This window comes from Pinus tabuliformis, chromosome 1_1, assembly GCF_031772625.1.
Source record: "Pinus tabuliformis cultivar Carrire ecotype Pingquan chromosome 1_1, CPIR1, whole genome shotgun sequence".
NCBI classification, from domain to species: Eukaryota; Viridiplantae; Streptophyta; class Pinopsida; order Pinales; family Pinaceae; genus Pinus; species Pinus tabuliformis.
This window is the reverse complement of record NC_142297.1, coordinates 214,655,647-214,679,842: the sequence shown is the minus strand read 5'-3', so window position 1 is coordinate 214,679,842 and position 24,196 is coordinate 214,655,647. Positions and strand designations below refer to the sequence as shown.

The window sequence follows — 24,196 nt, the reverse complement described above, 5'->3', positions numbered from 1 at the left end:
CGTGGTGGGATTCACCTAGTCTTGGCCTTGTGCTATTATCTTATAGATGCAGTCTAGATCATCATCACTCTCATAATCGCGGACTGGTTCTGTATAATGCAATCCTTCAGCAGGATCTAGGGGTATTATTATGCACAATGATTTATTCTCAAAGATCATCTTGCACTTCTTCAGATTGATTACCCCATTCATATTAGTAGCCCAGCCAATTCCCAGGAGCACAGGGTAGGGATTTCTATCATCCACTATCTCTATTACTTCAAAATGTGCTAGCCCACTAGCTCCTTCAATGCCCATGGTCACCCACAACAGCCACCCCATGGGGATGATTTTCTGCTGATTCTTCATCCTTAGCTAGATCAAGGACCATTGCAGCGCAGGTCTCCCCATTCGCTCCCATGTCTGTTTTGGTAGGACATTCGCGTCCGACACCAAATCCAGAATGACTTGATCCATTTTGTATTCTCTGATCTGCGCAGTGAGTCTCATTTCATGCCCCATCCTTGTCTTATGATTACCGATCTTCGGACTACACGTGGTCCACCTGGCGTGGTCCCAACACATCTATTAATGAGTTCTTGTAACCCTTTCATAGCCTTACTACCGCATAGTAACTTCATACGAGTTTCCAGGAAAGTTGTGAGCATAGAGGGGTCCATTTCTAGCTCAGGCTTATCCTTGCTTCCTGAGGTGGAGACCTCAACGAAGCTCTTCTTAGCTTCCATGAAGGTTTCATGAGAGCTCTCCAAATCAAACTAAACCTCTTTTTTCAAAGCTTTGCAAACCCATGTACTATTTTCTGGCTGTTTTCCCTTGTCATCCCTTGTCGTGATCCCACTCCCGAGCACTATATTTACATTTGGATTTTCCTTGTGTGGCTCAAACCTCATCATCTGAAGGTTCTGAATCAATGGAGGTGGTAGTGTCCCTTTGTCTTATATCCTAGCTATCAGCATAGGACAGTCTTCTGTTTCATGATCAAACAACGTGCAATACTTGCACGATAGATGCGTTGGATTAGTGCAATCGCATGCATAGTGTCCTAGTCCTCCATAATTGTAGCAAATCAACTGTCTACGACCTCTACTAGGTCCTCCTTCACCTTGGCCTCGTCCGTGCCTCTGAAATCCGGTTCGTGCCATTCCTGCATTTTAGTCAAGGGGTCGCATTTCGACCCGAACCCTGTAGGTGGGACTTCTATCCATCATCAATTCATAGCTCCATCATGTCTTACCAACCTACAAAAGTTGTAGAACAATTGTTGCGCTGCTTGTACATACTTCTGTAGCAAGTGACATTTATACATGGCATGTTTTCCGGCTACCTGATAGATAGCGCACCATAATACAGGCCCCATGCTAGGTCTTGCTTGAGCTTCCAACCTTAAAGGCATCAGTCCTCCCCTTGCAAGGTAATTTTCAAAGACTGTGCACTGGTATTTGTCATGAACTTGACTCTTGCATTTCAATCACCATACCTCCTCGCGTACCTCTGGTTGAACCATTCTGTCCTGCTTCAGACTTTGCATCTCTAGGCACAGGTTTTGTAGCTGCGTGAACTCCTAGATTAGGATATTGCATCGGAGTCTCATGTAGTCTCCTAAGGCCTTGGCTTGAGTTGTTATCTTCTGTTGCGACAATGCGCTCCTTAAGTGGGGTAGTAGCGAAGTCACAAACCACTCACGATGTTGTCCATCTGTCAAATTCATATTCGCTTTGCAAATTTGACACTTCAATCTTTGATCCAATTCCCAAGGTGTCTCGCCTAGTCGCATCGCGATCTCTTTGAATCCCACGATCGACTGCGCCTTAGATTTAGGCCTTCTAAATTCCTTATTTAGTGTTGCCTAGATGTCTGCTACTCCAACATTCGTGTTATGGTTAGAGTACTTAATATACCAGGTTAGCGCGTGATCTTGCGGAGCACTAAATAGTGTTGCCTTATTTATGTGATCATCTGTAACACCTTTAGCTTCCCATACAACCCTCACAACAAACCAGAATTGGTCTAGGTCCTCATTTCCCAAGCCTTTGAACAAAGGAAACTTCATTGTATTTTCCATACTCAACTGCAGTGGAGGTGGAGGTGGTACGGGCGAAGTTGGAGGTGATGGCGGTGAAGTTGGAGGTGGAGTGTGTGGAGGTGGTATTCATGGGAATCCTTGTTTTATTAATTGAATAGAGCTTCGTGGAGAGACCTTCGCTATTGCTTCTTCGTCCCTTCATGGAGAGACCTTCGCTATTGCTTCTTCGTCCCTTCGTGGAGGTGAAATCAAGTGGATATACTATGGACCCTTATTTCCTTCGTTTCTGTAAATTTTTCTATTTCACATAGTCCCAAACCTTAAGGTAGCTACATAACCCGTTTTTTGCACAACAACATTTTAATCCAAGTATTCAAAGTTTTTACATACTTACCTCATGGTTCTTTGAAAAGCATTGCTCTGCCTCGCTATAGTTAACTGAGGTGTCAACCACAAATTCAATAACAAATCCTCCTATGATGCGATTGAGCCAATGATCAACAACACGCACAATCTTATCCTCTGATGCTTCCAACCTTTGCACTAGCTCTGGGGTCCACACAATATTACCATCAATTTCCCACCTCCATTGGCTATCTGCTAGTTTCACGATCCACTAGTATAGCTCAAATGGAAAGGAGGTGAAAAATATTTCGTGGATCTCCATATACAAGTACATGTCCAGCCAGTGTTCTTTTGTTAGTCATGGATTTTTGTTTTCTTGTGCCGTGAACTCATGGATCCTTCTGCCCTTCTGTGGATCTTTCTTATTTGGATTCCAGTGATACGACATCACACATCTCTTATGCATATTCTGGTCCTAACAGCGGAACCATTTGTTGGCTTGAAGGGGGCCTGAATAAGGTTTAACGTTATTTAGCCAAACAAATCCCTACACTACTGGCCCTTTCGGCATCAACCCATGGAGCGTGGACTGAAGTCTCACCTGAAGTAGTATGGGGGGATGCTGGAACCAAGTTTCCACACCCTTGAGATGGTTGTGATGTCATTGATCTCTTCTATCCCTACCTTCGCGCAGGTGATCTCGCTCTAGGGCTTGTCGGACAAACCCTCTATTCCAGCCTTTAATACCTTCACAAAAGTATATGATCAACCTTCACGCAACCCTAATCTGGGGCTTAGGTACTTTTGCGCTGCTATGGCAGTGAGTTGTGCAAATTCCTTAATTATCCTAAGTGTTTCACTTATCTTATTAACCGATCTTAGTTAGCTTCATGTAAACAGATGTTCTTACTTGCATTCACTTAACCAACACATTTACATATATTCGTGCATCATATAAGCATTATAAGTGAATTTCATACCCAATATAACAAGATGCATAAACATGAAGTAAAGACACAAGAATTGTAGAATACTTCTCTTTATTGATAATTCTAGATAACTACAGACTCGACCGGCCCTGTGCACTCAGCTGCAGGGGTTCGCGTACTCAGCTGTAGGGGTCCGCGCACTCAACTATGGACTTCTACTCTAGGCCTTTGCGCACTCAGCTGCAGAGACTCTACCTACGCTATGACCCAAGGCTTAGACTTCCTGCTCTAGACAATGATTTTCTTACATGTCCGATGTGTCTAACTACTTAGAGCTTCGCTCTATTTATACAATCCCATGGTTTGCGGACCATGGGTAGATCTTTTACAATTGACATTACATTTTAAAATAAGGGCAGACAACCCTATGACTCTTTAACATCTATGCGCACCGTGACCAAAAAATGTGGTTTCTTTACACTTGGATTACAAAATTTGCTCAAAATATGGGCTTTTAGCGCTAAAACTCTCATTTGGGGATCTTGCGCCCAACAGTGAAATAGGGAGATAAGGGTAAGAGAGAGAGGGGGGGAGACACAAAGATGGAGGGGGGAGAGATAGTGACAAGGTTGGAGGGCAGATAGAGAGGGAGAGAGAGGGGGAGAGAGATAGTGACAAGGTTAGAGGGCAGAGAGAGAGAGAGAGAGAGAGAGAGAGAGAGAGAGAGAGATGGGGGGATAGAGAGGGAGGTAGGAGAGAATGGGAGAAAGGAGGAGAGAGGGAGGGACAAAGAGATGGAGTTGGAGGGGGAGGGAAGGAGTGAAGAAGAAAGACATTGAGAGAGGAAAGTGGAGAGAGAGATATGGAGCGACAAGGGAGATATGGAGAGAGTGTGTGTATGTTTCGAGGTGAGATAGAGAGACAAAGACGGAGAGGTGGAAGGGGAGAGATAAGGAGTAAGGGGAGAGGGAGGGAGATAGTGACAAATTTAGAGGGAGAAGAGAGAGAAGGGGGGTGGGTAAGGGGAAGATAGAGTGAGGTGGGAGAGAAAGTGACAAAGAGGAAGGAAGAGAGAGAGGACATGAGAAAGAGGAGAGAGGGAGTTGGAGAGGGAGAGACAAGTAGGTAAGAAGAAATACATAAAGACAGAAAAGCGGAGAGAGGGAGAGAGGGAGTGATAAGGTAGAGAGAGAGATAGAGAGGAAGAGAGGAGAGTAGGAGGGAATATAAATAGAACAGGGAGAGAGGGAGAGGGAGAGTAAGAGGGAGGGAGGGATAGTGTTATAGACATTTTTGTGCCTTACAGCATTGAGCATGAAATGTCCATAATCTAAGGGATCCAAAGTCCCTAAACATGTTGTTCCTACCCCTAGAGGAACAAGGCCAACTAACCACAGCAATTCACAGAAGTTCTCCACCTGAAACTGCTCAAAAACAAGTCAATTCAGGATCATGTCAACAGCTCCACTGACCATCTGCGCTGAATGTCAAGGGGTACACTAGCTACCTGCGCTGAATGTCAACTGCAACACTGGCTACCTGCGCTGAGCGAGATTGGACAAGTGGCAGACTCATTCCTCAAGGTGTCAATGCTCAGGAAGCTTCCAAAATGACACTTGCCTCAGGGAATTCGACTGGTGATGAGTAAGAGGTTCCAAATCTCCAAGTGGAAGCAAGAACCTCCAAGTGGAAGCAAGAACCTCCAAGTGGAATCAAGAACTGAAAGTGGGAGAGGACACTAGTCAGATCTCAAGCTGACTCATCCTCTCTCCAATTATCTATATATGGATCTCTCCTCCATGAGATCCAGGAGGCTGGAATTTTGTTATTGCAAAGAATTGCTGTTGGTTTGAGATTAGAGCTATTGGGTGATTTGCTTTCAAGGAGGTGAAGAGGAGATTCCTTTCTGTTGGGAAGGTGATGCTGGATTGGGCCTCATTTGGTTGTATCACTTCCTGAACTTTACTTCTTCATCAATAAAGCCATTTGAATTTCTTCTATATGCATGTATCTCAATGATGTTTTGTTGTACTTGTATATTTAGTTTATTCTAATCCTTAAACTAGTTATGAATGTATGCTTCTTGTAGTTTCCCTCTCTTGCCATTTTGCAGGAACTTGGTGTAGCTGGGCCAGTGAAGGAGCAAGCAGCGGGGAGCAAGCAGAAGGAGTGAGATTGGATCAACAAACTAGCGGAAGACATCGGTTGGTTACATCCTTCTCCTCTATTTACATTTCATAAAGAAGAATACTTAGATAGTTTTGTCTTGTTTGTTGCTGAGGTACTATCACCCTTAGAGTGGGATAGGGGCATTCCGTATTGGATACTTTTCCCTACAACAAATTGGCGACTCCGCTGGGGATCGTATCTTGTTGGTTTAGTTGTGTTTTTGCTATTCATTTCATAAACTCATAGAGTGCCGAATCGAACTGCATTTGTTTCTTTCAAATGCAAAGTAGAGAGCAGCTACTCTTGTCCATGCACTGGGCCTGTTTATGATCTGAAAAGCTGATCCACAAGTGCTCTAATAGCTCTTAATGATAGATCTTCATCCTCCTTTGAATCATCCCTTAGTTTATACCTGATTGATAGCTTTGATTTGGCCTGAAACTGCTGATTTTTGAGCAATTTGTCACCCAGAACCCAGGAGAAACAAGAGTTTCTCCTTCAGCGCAACTGCTGTGAAGGCAGTCTGCATTTCAACATAGGTCCCGTGAAGGCTACCTACGCTGAATGTCAAACCCACAGTGTTGAGGGTGCGCTGAACCAGTTTGGCCTTGTGCAGCTGGGGTTCTCTGCTTTCTGTTGCCCTGTTTTGATCTCTGTTTTTGCAGCCTGTTATCAGTCAGTGTTCTTATCTGAAACCACCTTTCTTTGCCTCAATTCCGCCCCGGTTGTATAAAGAAACTGTATTTGTTCTTTGTGTATTTCTTACATCATTTGCAGTTTCCCATTACGAAAGTAAACTAGTCTTACTGTGACCCTTAGATCTAGACCTGTCATAAGTGTCGTTTTGATCTTAGGAGTGAATTTGTTTGCTGTTCACAGTTGATTTAGCTTTTACTTCCGTCGTTTGGTTTGAATTTATGCATTTCTAGTGTCGAAACAAGTAAATCATAAGGTGTCTTTTGATTTTGGAAAGAACTTGTTTGTGTTTTCACTTGAAATCAAATTCAAAGTTATACAACATCTTTCTTTATATAAACATCAATATTAAGAAAGAGAAAAGAAATACCTGCATTTGTGCATTTGCATTTTGACAGCTTGCATGTTGATTTAGGAAAAAGTGCATTACTGTGTGCTCTATGCTCTGTGAGAAAAGATGATGTCTTTCTTTTCCCTTAGTAGCTAGGATTTTCAAAGTTGAAAAGATAATAAAGCTTGCTTATCATCTTAGACTGCATTTAGGAATTGTACCATACATCTCGTGGTGATCCTGAAAGACAAACTTTTAAACAAGATCAACCTAAAATAAATTGAATGAACTTAACAACGCTTTGTAACATAACGCACAACATAGAGGTCTAGGCTAGAGACGTGTTCCGGCGTCGTTAAGCCTAGTGACTGTCGATCTCGTGGAAGGTGGGTGATTCCTCCTGAGGGACGATAGCGCTAGTACGGATTGTGCTCCCACGTACCGTCGCGTATATATTGGGAGACCCCTATAGGCATATATCCTTTATCCTTAGGAAACCGTGTTGGCCGCCCTACTGATCGCAATGCAGTGAACACAGCATTCACGAAGATCGACCACCCGTACCCTAAAAAGTATTCTGCGGTTTTGCGAAAAGTTTGGCACACCCTCTGCCTAGAACTCCAGAGCAGTTTCTTTTGGCCTTTTTCAGACTCTATAACAGAAAAAGTCCATCCGAGCGTTTGTTACTTCGGGCTCGTTAAAACATCGAAGGAGACTAGAGTCATCTTTAGCTTTTTCTTGACTCTTTAAAAGTGAAAAAGCAGGTTGTGTCTAAGCGTCGTTAAAATTTATTTTAAACGAAACAAAATCACCCTCTATTCCTGCGTTGATCTTTAGGTTGAAAAGATGGAGCCCACCAACCAAGGAATTCCCCTTGGTGGAAATCCTAGTCCTTTCTCCTCTTGGGGAGATGTTGGTGCGCCCCACATGGCCACATTGTCACTTCCAGGACTGACGATTGGCCTACCAGTATGGCTCTTTTCAACCAATGTCGTTCAGAACACCATGGTTCCTGAACAGTCGAGTCAACAGTTAGATCAGACAAGAATTACCCACCAGCCTTCCACTTCATCTTCCTCTCCTCCTTCCTCTTCGCTTGATGGAACTGGTAGAACAAAAAACCGAGTTCCTAAGGAGAAGAAGGAGAAGAAGAAGAAAGAGAAGAAGAAGAAGGAGCCTAAGGCGACTGGGGGCAAACAAGTGTCATCTGACAAAAATCCACACACAGCACCCGCAAGGCCTAAATCGCCATGCGTCATATGCAAGGGAGACCACTTCCATAGAGATTGTCCCTGTATCCCCCGGATACTAAGGGACTGGTCCCCCCGTTTGCACAATTCGGTAGCATCGACCTCTGATAGCCATGTCGACTGCTCACCGTCAACTAGTGGGAGTGAAGCCCCAAGACAGAGCGGGAAAGCTAAATTTCCCTGCAGACTGTGTGAAGGCGATCATGCCATCCACCGTTGTCCCTTCTTAGACGAGGCGAAAAGAGTTCTGGAAGATCGCCCGATTTTACGAGCGCAACTTCCTCCTGGATATCAAAAACTCTTGTCGAGTCCCTCGCTAGTTGAGAACCCGGCTGACCCGCCCAGGTGGTCAGCCGAAGCACCTGTCATTGGAGATGAACCCACTGAATCCATACCTGACGAAAGTCTAAAGGTTGAAACGGCAGTTGACCCGGTTTTGCCTTCAGAGGATTCATCTTCGAATGACACCATCACTGAGGAGGATAAGGATGACACCATCCAGATCCTTTTCATCAACACAGACTCTGACGAGCATGGGGGCAATGTGCCCATTCCTTTATCGCAGGAAGGAACTTCGTCAGGGTCATATCCGGCCGTGTATTCGGTCCCACCACCAAGCAACCTGGTTGTGTCCTTCGACTGGAACCAACTAGGCAGACCCCGCTTGCCAGCTAGCATACCATTCAGAATTATCGTCCAAATATACAGAATGGTAATGGCTGGCACTATCATTGATGAAGGGGCATCTGTGAGTATCCTTTCCTCTATTGCTTGGAAAGCACTGGGTTCCCCAGCGCTTTTGCCTGAGATGAGAAATCTATCAGGCTTTGATAAAGGAACCATTCGACCTTTAGGAATCCTCCCCAATGTGCCCATAACATTGAAAGGGAAGACCGTTCAAATGAACGTGATGGTCGTTCAAGGACCCTTGGATTATAACCTACTCCTTGGACGAGACTATATATATTGCATGGGAGCTGTAGTCTCCTCACTCTTTAGAGTAATGTGTTTTCCACACGAAGGAAGAATGGTCAAGCTCGTAGACCAACTTTCATTTCTGGGATCACGCATCGCAAATAGTCATATACCAACCCTAAATGGTCTGTTCACTCAAGAAATGTCTCCACCCCCAGTCCTTCTTCCTGATGAGTGCGAGTGATTCGGAAGGATGTGACTGGAACCCAGGGGGCATGCATCCTGGTCTGCTTTGGGCAGAGAAAACTCTAGGTATAAGGTAGGTTTCCGCGGGAGAATATGACTAGTCTGTACCCCGTCCGTCTAGGAAGAGGGGTTGTTCTAGAATAAGATTCTTTTGTCAAAGTTATGTGAGTTGGCGGGGATTACGTCATTCACCTTTGTCTATTTCGATAGACATTGCCGAGGAAGTGTTTCGTTTGAAAGATTAACGAGACAATCTTTGGGTAACCTGAAAGAGGTAAGCCTCTCTCGTTAAAACAAATGTTTTGGCGGAAGTGAAGTAGAGGTAACCTTGAAATCGTACTTTATGCCTGGGGGCATGCAAACCTTTTGGAGTGCAAGCAAAGAGCAGTTATTTATCTATTTTTTGGATTAGTCGTTTCCTAACTTGCATAAAGAAAGGATTCGGAGCAAAGCTTAGTGAGATGAAGCTCCATAAAAAATAGAATCTTGAGGAGACACTCTTATCATATGACTGGTATAACCGAGCAGTTTTAGCACATAGTTCATGCTCGTTAAAAAATAAACATAAGATCGAGCAGTTTTAACGTGGAATTTATGCTCGTTAAAAAATAGAAAAGCGATTGTGAGCAAGCTTTCCCCTAGAGTTCAAGCTCATCCAGAAAAAATGAACCGGTAAATAACCACTGCGATCGTAGATTCATCAGCCATTAAAAGCCTTGGTCGTGTTTGCACCGTCACCTCCACTTTTCATTTGGCCGATCATTCACCTCCATTTGATTGTTTACCCATTTTGAGGAACAGCTGCGAAGAGTGATTTCACCTAACCATCCTTGTGACACTGCCGTGATTGGGAAATTCCAACCTGTACCTGGAATCAGCTGCTAACCCTGTTCATCACTCGTTCCTCAAAAGACGAGTCTTCTTTAAGCTCTTTTCATCTGACTCGTAAAATATGAAAATATTGCCGAGTTTTGGCCTTCCAGCTCGTTAAAGCAACCGGAAGTGCTATCCCTCCTCTAGATTTTAATCTTTTTGGACCTGAGGGATTATTGCACAAAAAGATCGAGCGCTTGTTTTGTTCGGCTCGTTAAAACTATCGAAAACTCATCCCTTCTGTATTGTTTTATACTTTTTCGGACTAAAGGGATTAGATGACGAAAAAGGAACTTTGGAGTTGACTTTACGTACCTTTTCAGACTCTCTAAAAATGAAAAGGACCGAGTTATCCTTGTCGTTAGACTCGTTAAAATCATTAAATAGCGACAAACTGGTCTTTAGACGAGAACGAGTTTCGCTATCGCTAGGCTCGTTAAAACATAGCGATGGGCTTGCCCGAAGGGCAAGTTATAGAACAAGCATATGTTATCCTCCTCAAGCTTGACAAAAATAAAGAGGTACAGGTCAGCAATGACTGGGGAAAAATTGGGAGAAACTCAAAGAAAGCTTTGATGGTAGCAAGTCGCTCTTGAACATGACACTTTTCCTCCGTACCACAATCGGATTGGGTTGTTTCATTCACCGGCCACATCACCATGGTCTCGCCATACCATCCATAATTGGGGTAATGCTACCGATCCATCGCATCAGTGTCGCCATATGTTCAAGAGAAGTCGTTCAGAAAGAGTCAACCGTGTCCCATCCACTGCCATACATTATCCTTCATCCTTTCATGACCGCCACCCTGAATCATATGTCACAGATCGTTTTCACCTCCATCAAAATCATTAGCTCCGTTCCGTGTCACTTATGTGGGATTCATTAAGGCCCTCCTTTGACGGATCGCTTCTTGTCGACATCAGCTCATTATCCAAGAAGTTGATCTAGGAACAACCCCCCTCAGTACTTTGAAGCTTGCATGCCTCAATGGCAAGCTTCTCACTTCCGGCGACAGGTATACATCAATGACCTTCGACCAGAAGATTTTGCGTGGTGTTCGACGCCAAGTCCTTTATTCACACCACGTGAATTGTACTGGAGTACCTTGAGGGTCATTGTCATTATTGGTGATTCCTCTCGCGCTTGTTAACGGTTTTCATCATTGACCGGTAATCAAGCGATGTCTTTCCATGTTCGACTTCAGAGCAATTCTCACATGGATCGACTTGTACTTAGAGTGAAGATCGAACGAGTTTGAAGACCCCAGATCTAGTTTCATCCATCTGGGCTGCGATATATATTCAGGAAAAATAAAGACATTTTGACATGTACATCATTGCAGCAGATGATCATCCTACTCAAAGGATGATAATTTCACCAAAATTATCAGTCTACCATCAGACGATCGTCTGTTCTATGTACAAAAATGAATTTATAAAGTTGAGCAAGGGAATGCCCGCCTCAGCTAGATCATGAAAGCAGTATGAATCATAATGTATTGTATTGTATCTTATTACAGGTCTCCTCCCAGCGATTGGATGAACTTCAGATCCTCCTGGTAAAGCATTTCACCCGATAAACGGCCTCATACTTTAGGGGGCAACTGTCATAGACATTTTTGTGCCTTACAGCATTGAGCATGAAATGTCCATAATCTAAGGGATCCAAAGTCCCTAAACATGTTGTTCCTACCCCTAGAGGAACAAGGCCAACAAACCACAGCAATTCACAGAAGTTCTCCACCTGAAACTGCTCAAAAACAAGTCAATTCAGGATCATGTCAACAGCTCCACTGACCATCTGCGCTGAATATCAAGGGGTACACTAGCTACCCGCGCTGAATGTCAACTGCAACACTGGCTACCTGCGCTGAGCGAGATTGGACAAGTGGCAGACTCATTCCTCAAGGTGTCAATGCTCAGGAAGCTTCCAAAATGACACTTGCCTCAGGGAATTCGACTAGTGATGAGTAAGAGGTTCCAAATCTCCAAGTGGAATCAAGAACTGAAAGTGGGAGAGGACACTAGTCAGATCTCAAGCTGACTCATCCTCTCTCCAATTATCTATATATGGATCTCTCCTCCATGAGATCCAGGAGGCTGGAATTTTGTTATTGCAAAGAATTGCTGTTGGTTTGAGATTAGAGCTATTGGGTGATTTGCTTTCAAGGAGGTGAAGAGGAGATTCCTTTCTGCTGGGAAGGTGATGCTGGATTGGGCCTCATTTGGTTGTATCACTTCCTGAACTTTACTTCTTCATCAATAAAGCCATTTGAGTTTCTTCTATATGCATGTATCTCAATGATGTTTTGTTGTACTTGTATATTTAGTTTATTCTAATCCTTAAACTAGTTATGAATGTATGCTTCTTGTAGTTTCCTTCTCTTGCCATTTTGCAGGAACTTGGTGTAGCTGGGCCAGTGAAGAAGCAAGCAGCGAGGAGCAAGCAGAAGGAGTGAGATTGGATCAGCAAACTAGCGGAAGACATCGGTTGGTTACATCCTTCTCCTCTATTTACATTTCATAAAGAAGAAAACTTAGATAGTTTTGTCTTGTTTGTTGCTGAGGTACTATCACCCTTAGAGTGGGATAAGGGCATTCCATATTGGATACTTTTCCCTACAACAGATAGATAGATATGGAGAAAGAGTGTGTATGCTTTGTCGGTGATATAGAGAGATAAAGGAGAGGTATAGGGAGATAGGGATATAGATGGAAGGTGAAGAGAGGGAAGAAGAGAGAGAGAGAGAAGGAGGGAGGGAGGGATATATATATATATATATATATATATATATATATATATATATATATATATATCTATATATATATATATATATATATATATGGATGGAGAGAAGGAGCATGTGTGTTTGGGCGGTGAGATAGAGAGACAAAGAAGGAGAGATGAAGGGAGATATAGATATAGATGTAGGGGGAGAGAGGGAAGAAGATTTATTGTAGAATATGCATTGGTTTCAGTGTAGATGATGATTTATAATCCTATTTGATTTTTTGCACTAGATGCATTGATTTAACTGTAGATATTGATTTCTAATTATATTTGATTATTTGCACTAGATGCATTGATGTCAGTGTAGACGTTTATTTCTAATCTTATTTGATTGCTTGCTCTAAATGCATTGATTTCAATGTAGATGGTGATTTCTAATCCTATTTTATTACGTCCACTAGATGCATTAATTTTAGTGTAGATGCTGATTTCTAATTATATTTGATTGCTTGCATTAGATGCATTGATTTTAGTGTAGATGTTAATTTCTAATCTTATTTTATTGCTTGCATTAGACACATTAATTTTAGTGTAGATGTTGTTTTCTAATCTTATTTGATTGCTCACATTAGATGGATTGGATGTTGTTAATCTTGAGACTGTAAATTATTAAAAATATTTTTCAAGATTAGATGGAGGGGAGAGAGAGGGAAGAATATTTCTTGCACTAGATGCATTGATTTTAGTGTAGATGATGTTTTCTTAGAATTCTATTCAATTGCTTACACTAGATGCATTGATTTTAGTGTAGATGTTGATTTCTAATCCTATTTGATTGTTTGCTCTAGATGCATTGATTTCAATGTAGATGTTGATTTCTAATCCTTTTTTATTGCTTGCACTAGATGCATTTATTTCAGTGTAGATTTGGATTTCTAATCCTATTTGATTGCTTTCACTAGATGCATTAATTTTAGTGTAGATGTTGATTTCTAATCTCATTTGATTGCTTGCATTAGATGCATTGATTTCAATGTAGATGTTCCTTTTTAATCTTATTTGATTGTTTGCATTAGATGCATTAGATGTTGTTAATCTTAACGTTGTAGATATTATTAATCAAATCGTTGAGCCGAGGTGGGTCCCTTGTCCCACAAATAAGGGGGTTTTATACACCAATTTCGTGTCTAGCTTGGCCGTGACCTTAAAATCAGATAATAATAATAACATTTCCAAGATATACAATAATATGTAAAATGACACTATTAAGAATTAATTAGTTGTTAAAAGTTGTGATACCTAGAATTAAAATGAAATAGATGTGCAGAATCAATCCTCCTGCAAAGTGAAAATTAATGCTTGATAAGATGACCCCATTCTACATCATCAACTAATTATTAATAGACAATTACATATATTCAAAATTACTAATAGATAAATGCATATAATAATGTATTCATAATATTTATAAGAGGAAAATATATATTTATAAACATTCAGAATAAATCAAAATATTCTTCAAGGGGATGTGATAATTGTTTGGAGAAACAAATAATGTAAATATTTTATAATTCTAGCCACTCATTAGAAAAAAAAATCAAAAATACATTATTTCTTGACTTTGTTAATAGATTATAGATAAAAAATCATCAAAATATTCTTGAAGGAAATAAATTATTTCAAACATTAGCAAAGAAAAAAAATATTTCAAGTGTAATCTTGACACAATAAATTATTAAAACTAATATTCAAGATACACTTAGTAATACCTGGAAGGACACTATAGAGAATTAATTAATTGTCATAAGTTGTGATATCTAAAATTAAATGATATCTAAACTAATCTTGAAGATACATTTAGTAATACCTCGAGGGATACTATTGAGAATTAATTAGTTGTCATAAGTTGTGATACCTAAAATTAAATGAAATAGATATCACTCTATACACATATAAAAATATAACACAAGAACTTTAACATTCACAAACATTATCATCCAAATCCACACAGATAAACACACAAACTACTCAAAGCATCCAAACAAAGATGTATAAACCATTCAAGCCAAGCAACAAAGATTAAATTAAAGAAGAGAATGATATAGCCATGCCAAACAAAAAAAACATAATGTAAATTTTGAAGTCAATCTCAAACATATACATAATAATAATAAACTAAAAATGTAACATTGTTGCCCTCAACTAGAACCAACTTAGATCCATCTAACACTAAATCTATTATGCTCAGAGAAAGATCAAATCCCTCTAGATGCAAACTTTCAAACTGAAAAAAAATATATATATATACCTCAAAAAATTTGATCCCCTCAACGCATAAATTTACTCATAATAATAAAATAACCGAGGATCCAACCCTTTTCCATCTATTAAATATCACTTCAATTCTTAAATCCCTATAAGATTCCCTTTCGCGGAATCTATATCCCTTCTTCAATTTTATAGTACCCCTATATTAACCCTTTTTTTATAACAATGGTAAAAGCCCGTGATAAGATGATAAGATATTCCTCTAATCTGGGTTTAAATCTCTATTTAAATATCACTTTTGCTCTTTGTTCTTTATATGGTCCATGATGGCCGAGCCATATAATCCATCTTTCTCATGCCACGAATCTGCAAAAGGAGGTGTGCGATCATATGATGGATGATCACAATGCCCAAAAAAAGCTTCACTTTCTGATGTTTCCATGGTTGGCTCAGGATCACATAAATCCTTTCTTAGAGCTCTCAAAGGCCTTTGCAGTCCATGGCCACAGAATCTCCTTCCTTTCAACGCCTGTTAACATTTCCAGAATGCGGCCTTCGTTACACCTCCAGGAGTGGCCGGGCCGGATCGATCTGCTGGAACTACCGTTACCGCCCACGAGGGCCTCGCACCCGGTGCTGAATGCACCGCAGACATCCCGCCAGAAATGATTTTTCTTCTTTCGAAGGCCATGGACGGGATGGAAAAGTCATTCCGAAGCCTTCTAGGACAGCTCCGGCCGGATTATGTCATCCACGACTTCCTCCAGTATTGGACGCCGAGTGCTGCTGCGGAGTTGAAGATTCCGGCCATTTATTTCTCAGGCTTTTCCACCGCATTCTGTTGCCAGGTTTTCCACCCTTGTAGATTAGGGAACCAGAAAATAACTGCGGAGGAATTGGCGGCTCCACCCCTGGGGTTTCCATCTTCGGCGATCACTTCCAGGCCGTACGAAGCGACGGATATGTTAATTTTGTACAGAGGAATTCCCGGACACATGAGTCCGATGTATCGGTTGGCCAGATGCCTGGAGGGATGCGTGGCCGTAATTGTGAAATCGTGCTTTGAAGAGGAAGACAAGTATATCAATTATTTACATCACGCCATCGGAGTTCCCGTGTTTTCTGTCGGTCCACTCACGCTCGCCGTCCAGTCCGGCGTCGACAGCAGCGAGGGCTCCGATCTGCTGCAATGGCTGGACCGCCAGAGGGCGGCCTCGGCCATTTTTGTGTCATTCGGCAGCGAGGTAGTTTTGTCCGGAGAACAAATCCAAGAGCTGGCACTGGGATTGGAAGCGAGCGGGTTCCCGTTCCTCTGGTGTCTTCGTTTTCCGCAGTATTCGAACGGTGGCGGAGAGGACCCCCTTGGACTCCTTCCTGAGGGATTCGTGATTCGAACCCAGGACCGGGGGCTTGTCGTTCAGGGCTGGGTACCGCAGGCACGGATCCTCTCGCATTCTTCGGTTGGTGGGTTTCTGAGCCATGGAGGATGGAGCTCCACCATGGAATCACTGAGCTTCGGAATACCCCTCATCTTCCTCCCCATTCAATATGATCAGGGTTTCAATGCCCGGCTAATAGCTACGGAATTGAAAGCGGGGATCGAAATCGAAAGGGGAGAGGATGGCTCTTTTCTGAGAGAAAAAATATCCAAAACATTAACAATAGCAATGTCGGGAGTGGAGGGGGAGAAGTTGAGGTCGAAGGCAGCCAAAGCCTGTGATATTATAGCGGCCAGTAAGCAGAGTTACATCCATGATTTCATTCAAAAGCTTGAACAGTTGGGCGAGAACTACAAGAGGAAAAGCATATAATGTAATGATGTTACTTCCAAACGCAATATAGATCAAATATGTGAAAAAATAATAAAAGAGTGAAGCTTGTTGCTGTTTTGTTTTTATTTTTATTTTTTAAATTATGATAAATCACTTGTTGCAGAAATTTGGGGAGGTTCAACATTAAATTTAGCCACTGTTATTATTAATATTCATAATTATTACTGTTTATTTTAAATGGTACTTGCTGTAGAAAATTTAAAGCTACAACATTCGATGTTTTGTTATTCAAATTTTTATCTGGGTTGAGCGCTCAAGTATCGATTTGAGCACTTGTTACTGCAGCACATATTTTTTCAACCAGAAATCATTTTCTCTATAGCGAATGCATTCTCCTCTGTGTATGAACTTCCTGTACAAGCACAGCTGATTTGCTGTATGATCTCAGAACATATTTCCAATATCTGGTGGGCTTTATCTAACCACAAGCAGTCTGTGACAGTTGTTTTCCATGCAGAGGTAAAGTTTCAATTTATTTTGTCTCTGGTATCGTGTAAAATATTATTATATCTGTCCCCATTCATAACACCTATTTCTATATTATATATTTGCACATACTGATGTCATAAAAAATTGTTCATCAATTATATTAAGAAAGAAAGGATATACATGGTTATATAGTTTGAATAGGATTAATGGTTGAGACTGTTTCTTTCTAGGAAGTTACAGGTTTAAAAAACAGAAAAGAGTAGAGTATGTATGCCTTTGTAGGCTTAGCAGCCTTGCATGGAGATGGGTCCCTTGTCCCACAAACAAATAACCTTAAAATTGGATAATAATAATAATAATAATAATTGTCCCTATATTGTTAATACCAATATCATATATTGTTTATTTGTTTATTGTTTTAGTGGTTATAATAGATATTTTGAAATTTGAGTTTTGATTTTGGTGTTAGGGCATTATAGGAGCAAGTGTCTTCTTTCTTCAACCCTGTAAATGTCACAAAGATGACAAATTTTACACCCTATGGTGTTTTGGGAATTTTCCAATGCCTAATTTTACTATTCTTCTCATAACTCATTAAAATTTAGAAGGTATTCAAATTGAAAAATTAATGAGAGCAGGTATCATCTTAAGACTCATGATAGTATTTTATTTAGTGAGACTTATAATAGTGTTTTATTTAGTCATCAATAACTATGTTTTGAGTTTTGAGTCCCACCATTTCTTTTATGAATGTATTTTTTTTTTAATTAGCCAATTTTTGTGAACAAGGGAGTTATGATAAATTTCAACGAAAAGATGTAAAATATTTATACGTCGACTGTGTACTTAATAGTCTATATTTTGGCCTTTTGAAGTAGAGGTTGGTGGAGTTGGATAATAACATTGGGAGCAAAGAATCATTGTTATGAAAAACAGGAGGAAGTAAACTATCAACACTTCCACTAATCATTGAAGGAAACAAAGGTGACATTGGGTTCCTTTGTTATTGCAAGAAGCAATGCATCCTTTTTTTTCATCGAAGAATCATTGCACGAATCGTAGTTTCCACATAATCTTTCTTCTATCAACTGGAAAAGGTAGCATAGGATCACTGATGCCTAATGTAGGTGAAATCCCATGAGAAACACATGCCTATGTTATGAGGGAAATGGTCAAGCGATGAATCATAGAGGATGGTTCTGGTTTTGCTCAACAAAATCAACATATAAAAAGGGTCAAGAGTCACATCAAAACATAATATGCACTAGGGAAACACCCTACAATGTAATAAATTCACATTATAAGTTAAACATATTGCATTAGAAAATAATAAATTTATTATTTAGCTTTACAATTAACTTATTAGTTACAAAAGAGAGGAATCCTTTCAATACTTAAAGCAAAACAAAGCATGAAATATGGTTATAGAGGAAAGCTTCAAATCATAGGCACAAAAAGAAGCAATGATAATGCATAAACTACATAATAAAAAATGATACAATTTACAAAATTTATTAATAAAAACATGAGAAAATATTGAAGAGAAATAATATTGAGTATTTGCACATAGGACATTTTAAAATTGTCCTTATTGATATCCTTATTACTTTCATAAACATCTATTGCCTTGAGAAAATACACTTCTTCTTCTTATTCTAAAATACGAATTTAGAAGGTGCATGGGATACACTCAAGAGGAAGTAGCATTGAATGGAATTGTGAAATAGAATCTAATTGAAACTATGTCCATGTTTGGTGCATGTATCTACAATGATTTGAAATGAGAAAAAGAAGGATGCTAAAGATAAAATGTAAATATTTAACCTTGCCAACAAATATCAACAAAGTCTATTAATAACATCTAGATTAAATCTCCATGCTAGCATATTTGATACCTAAACATCATCTTTCAGCAAAATGAGTTATTATCAATGAATAAATTATTTGAAAAGTCACATCATCATAGTATCCCACACGTATAGCAAGGATATAGGTCATTTCATATCTTATCCATTCATATAATCAATAAAAACCCTATAATAAAGAATTAACTATGGGATGAGGTCATGCATACATACATGGGTTTAGATTTGAAATAATTCAAATCTAACAATATACACATAAACCATGAAAGATTTAATGTTGCATTGTAAATTGTTTATTAATTATTCTTAATCAAACCATCCACAAATAAGAAAAAAAGTACACTATCAATAATTGATCACATGCCAACCCATGAGACTTTATATTGACAATGAATGCATGTGCTGTTAAGGAACTCCTTGCGATAGGTCACCAATTCAAATCCCCATAAATATAGCCTAAACAAAAAAATAAATAAATAAACAATAATCATCTGCCAAAAAAATATAACTCACCATTTTATATATATACTAAATAATATTAATGATACATTGTTATACAAAGTAAGCTTAATTTAAGTAAACGCAAGGATTCCATACAAATGTCATATATTACTAACCAATGAGATACAAAGTAAAATTAATTTAAGTAAAAGAAAGGATTCCATACAAATGGCATATATTACTAACCAATAACAAATAATACAACTACTATATAATTTTCTTTTATGAAAGTGTTGATGGTGCTGGAAATATGTCAACCAAGGGGATCTCCCTAATATGAAGTCCCAACTAGACCTCACACTGTTTGATGTAGGAGTACCATCTGGTATAAAGGTCGAGGTCCCATATACTTAGAGATATGTCTTGGCTCTAGCTGTTAGCACATGAGAGTGTTACACTGGTATCTTCAAACAACAAGGTAAGCATGTCTGGGGAGTGTGTAACGTAACTGTGTCAAGGTTCTCTTACTGCAAAAGGGGGGAGAAAAGTGTGCCTCTAAGTGGTAAGTAATAGTACCACCCAGGAAGAGAGACACACGAACCAGGAAGGTATGTTCAACATCCAGCGAAATAGATCATATTGGATGTGACAATTGTTGAAACCAAAGTACAAGGGAAGACTCTTCCACCATCCAGCGAAGTAGTCCACAACGGACGCAATGATCGTTATAACCAGTAAGCAAGGAATATTTTTCTAGTGTCCTACAAAGTAGTCCACAAGGATGAGACAATAGTGATAACCAATAAACACATTCCTAGCAAGGTAAGTACTAAAACAACCAAAATAGTTCAAATATCTTAGTACATGTGGAACAAACATGAATTACAAATGCCAAAAGAATAGTCTTATAAAAATCCACAAGACATGCATGAAAACATGTTGACCTGAACATGCTTCTATATTAACCAAAAGTTCCAAGACACATATGTACATCATACATCACCAACCCAAATAGCGGGACATTGGAGCCACTCCTCGCTCCTCAAACAACTGACTGAAAACTCTCTATGCTTTATGGGAGGAGCCAAAGTGAAAATTCCTTGCTCATACAATGGGAGGGGTATATATAGCCAAAGGTGATGCATGACTCTTTTGACTTTTGGAATACCCTCATAACCGTTCAACTTCCTATAAATTTTCAATTGACATGAATCTTCATATTCATTGTGTGTCCACTGAACTTTCACTTTACATTATATTATGTTACAAAAAATATGACCCATGGTAGTGATGTTGCCTTAACAACTCATGACACAATTGGACATGACACTGCTGACATGGACTAGCTGGCTGTGGTGAAAATGTCAAGATGTTGTTGCTATTCAGTGATGAATGTGTTCTTGGATGTGCTTTGTCTTTCCCTCCACCTAGCTTGATGTTGTAGGGTCTTCAATGATCTTGGTCTTGTAAGATGGTTACATGCATGTGTTCCTTTCACTTTCTCTTTGATGAGCTTCTTTCGTCCATCCAACTGCAAGTGAGTCTTATAGCATGTTTTCTCCTTCTTCATCTCGTTCATCATCTCGCCATGATCTATCAATGTACCTGTTCCTGCAATTCACTCATGATGGGATGAAATCAAATCTAAAACCTCCTAGTCTAAGATAATGCATTGTTTTCCATGTTCCGGGCCTGGGACAGACGACAGGTTGGGAAGAGGGACCAGTAACTGCACACACGCAGTTCTAGGTGATAGGGAGGGAGACTGGTCACTCAGACTGCATAGAGGGTAGCTCAGGCTTGGATGAGGAACTCCAGGTCACAGTCTTCACTGTCGAGGAAAACTACGCAGTGGCCATTGGGAGGTAGGATTGCGTAGTTGAGGTCACCAGTGGCAGCTGCAAGGTGGGACCCTGGGAGGCACCTCTGCGCAGTTTTCTGAGGGAAGACAAGACAAGGGAGCAGAGGGACCAGAGAGGATAGTTCTATGTAGTTTCTGGGAGCATTGAGTCCCGAATGATACATTGATCGATGGACATGTTTTAAAAGTGGATTTATCCCTAGTTGAGAGGGGTTGTTAAAAATATGAAACTCTGCTCAAATTCCACTTTTGACTACTCATTCCTTGGCGATGATGATGGCATTGCGTTCCTCTTTCCGAGAGGACAAAATTGACCTAAATCTCACCTCGTTCAGACAAGCAGAAGTTGGTTTTTGATTTTGTGCACTTAGTCATGGATATTGGATCAGGTCGGCTTCACTCTCATGCACACTTGGATAGGTTGGCCTCAACATAAAATGGAACATTAGGGGATTTTTTAGGTCTAAAATGGGCCTCCGAAGGAAATTATAAAATAATAATGGAAATAATAAAATAAGATTACATTACATCATCAAATTTTAGAGGAAAAAAAAGAAAAAACTAACTTTTCAACTCGTATTTTCAACTTATCTCCTGATGAGTTTACTCAATTTTCGAGAAAAAAACACTCATTGGATGCTAAATTTGATTCCTCATCCAAGGAGTACCCATATTGCATACTTTCGATGGACCCTGCTATATGAAAATTGAAAAATACATGAAAACACATGATTGCAATCACGTTTTTCATGTATTTCTCATTTTTTGTGTAGTAAAGTCCATCAAAAGTATGCAACATGGGTACTCCTTGGATGAGGAATTAAATTTTTCATCCAACGAGTACTCCCACTCGAAATTTGAGTAAAAACTTAGGGAGATAAGTTGAAAATGGGAGTTGAAAAAGTAGTTTTATTATTTTTTAATGTTTTTAGTTTTTTACTCCAAAAATGGTTAATCATCCCCCATGGTTGACATCATCATCTTGAATCCTATTGGTTCTTATAAAGTTTATTTTGGTTGTACGTTTTTCATAGGAGGCCCATTTTAGACCTCAAAATTCCCTTGATGATTGGAAACCCCTAGAAGCCTGCAAATACAAGTGACCTAGAAGCTTATTTGATCATCACAACAACAAACATCTTCTTCTCTTCTATCTGATTTGGTATGGTACATTGGCGAAGGAAAAGGTTGTACAAAGGTCCAAAGTCTTAGATCCGAAGCTCACATAAAATTATGGTTTTTGTTTTGGACGCTAGCACAACGCTAGGAAATTTCATCCCTAAACACATGCATACTATGGGAAATACAATGTACAGGAAGCTATAGTCTCTCACATGCTAGCTTGAATGGAGCATCCAGGGGTTTGGCTACAGTTAACCATCCCTTGAATTTTTCTGAAGTTGTTTGAAGTGTGAATCCAGTTATATTTGATATATTCTGTCCCTGTAAACTAGTTTCTAAAGTTGTTGGGTTGTATTACTGATCATATTGTATTGGAATCATTGTACTCTCTGCCAGGATGATTTCCTGAGGAAGAATTCAAAAGCATGAAGAAGGAGATTCCTTTGCATTATTTACTCAAGATAAGAAGGGGAAAGGAAGAGGGAGAATGTTTGGTTAAAGAATGCCTCCCCCTGAATCGAAGGAATCTAATAGAATATTAAGGGATATTGAATGCTTCAATTTCCATAAACATGGTCACTATGCCCAAGACTACCTGAAGAAGAGAGATGCTACAACGTCCAATTACAACAACAAGATGTTCAATAATAGAAAAATAAGTGATGATTTAAGAAGAGGATATGATATAAGAAGAGGGGATGAGAGAAGAAGAACAGATACTCTCGATGATCTTGAAGAAGAATATCATCCTCAAAAGAGGTCGAGGAACTCGAGGTAAGAAAATAATGCAGCTGCTAGTCAATTTGAATACATTATTATTTCTACTATTTATAGTTTTTTTCCTTCATATTTGTATGATAGTTAGTTTCTAGATAGTGGGTATTTTGGACATTTCTCTGGAAAAAGAAAGTCCTTTCTAACTTGGTTGACAGGGAGACAAATTTGCCCAAATCATCCTTGGAGACAACACTACTCACCTTGTTAAGGGTTATGGTTGTATCAAATTTCATTTGGACTCTGGTGAATCCATTCTTCTTCATGATGTGATGTACATTCCAATATTGAAGAATATATTGGTGTCTATTTCTTCCTTGGAAGACCAGTGTATGAGATAGCTTTCATTAGAGGAAAATTCCTCAACTGGCCTATGGAATCTCACTCGAGGGATGATTTTACCTTGATATCTAGAGTTGAACGACTCTATAAAGTCTTTTGGGTCCTTATAGTACTAGTGTAGCCCCTATTGTTATTGGTGAAACCCCTTTATTGTATTATTGTGCCCCATAGAAGCCCACTATTGTTATTGTTGTGCACTTACAATATTATTTTTATGTAGGCTCTCATTATATTGTGACCCCTTAGACTCCTATATATAGAAAGGAGGCATTGTCATTTGTATCATCCAATAATTGTTCATTTGTGTAATGAAAAGGAGGTTTCCCCCTCGAAGAGGCTAATTTTGAAGTCGTTTATCTATTTCTTCTTCTATTTTGTGAGCTGGTTGCATAACATTTGGTATCAGAGCTTTGGATTCTAGGGTGTCGCTGCTTCAAATAGCTCATCGTGGAATTTTGGCTATAAATTTCTTTATACAAAGCTTTAGAAGATGAAATTCAAGCCCATTTGAGACGAAATCATGGTGAACCTTGTGTATGAATTTAAAGTCTTGTTGCTCTATATTTTTAGAGATATGATTTGAGGAAGTTAGGGTTTTTGCAGGCTCCTGAATTCTGTCTCAAACAGGTGACCTTGGGAAAATCGTCATAAATTTATCTCTGAGCATCAGATTCAAATTTCGTAAAAAGTGACAGAAGGAGGACAAAATTTAGATTTTGGGGTATCCTTTTTAGGGCCAAAGGTCAAAACAA

At 39.7% G+C, this 24,196-nt stretch overlaps 1 pseudogene; it reads left to right on the top strand.

The window, feature by feature from the left end:
- The first annotated feature begins 15,082 nt into the window (after window positions 1-15,082).
- On the top strand, window positions 15,083-16,675 carry LOC149212308 (putative UDP-rhamnose:rhamnosyltransferase 1; annotated as a pseudogene).
- The last annotated feature ends 7,521 nt before the right edge of the window (window positions 16,676-24,196 follow it).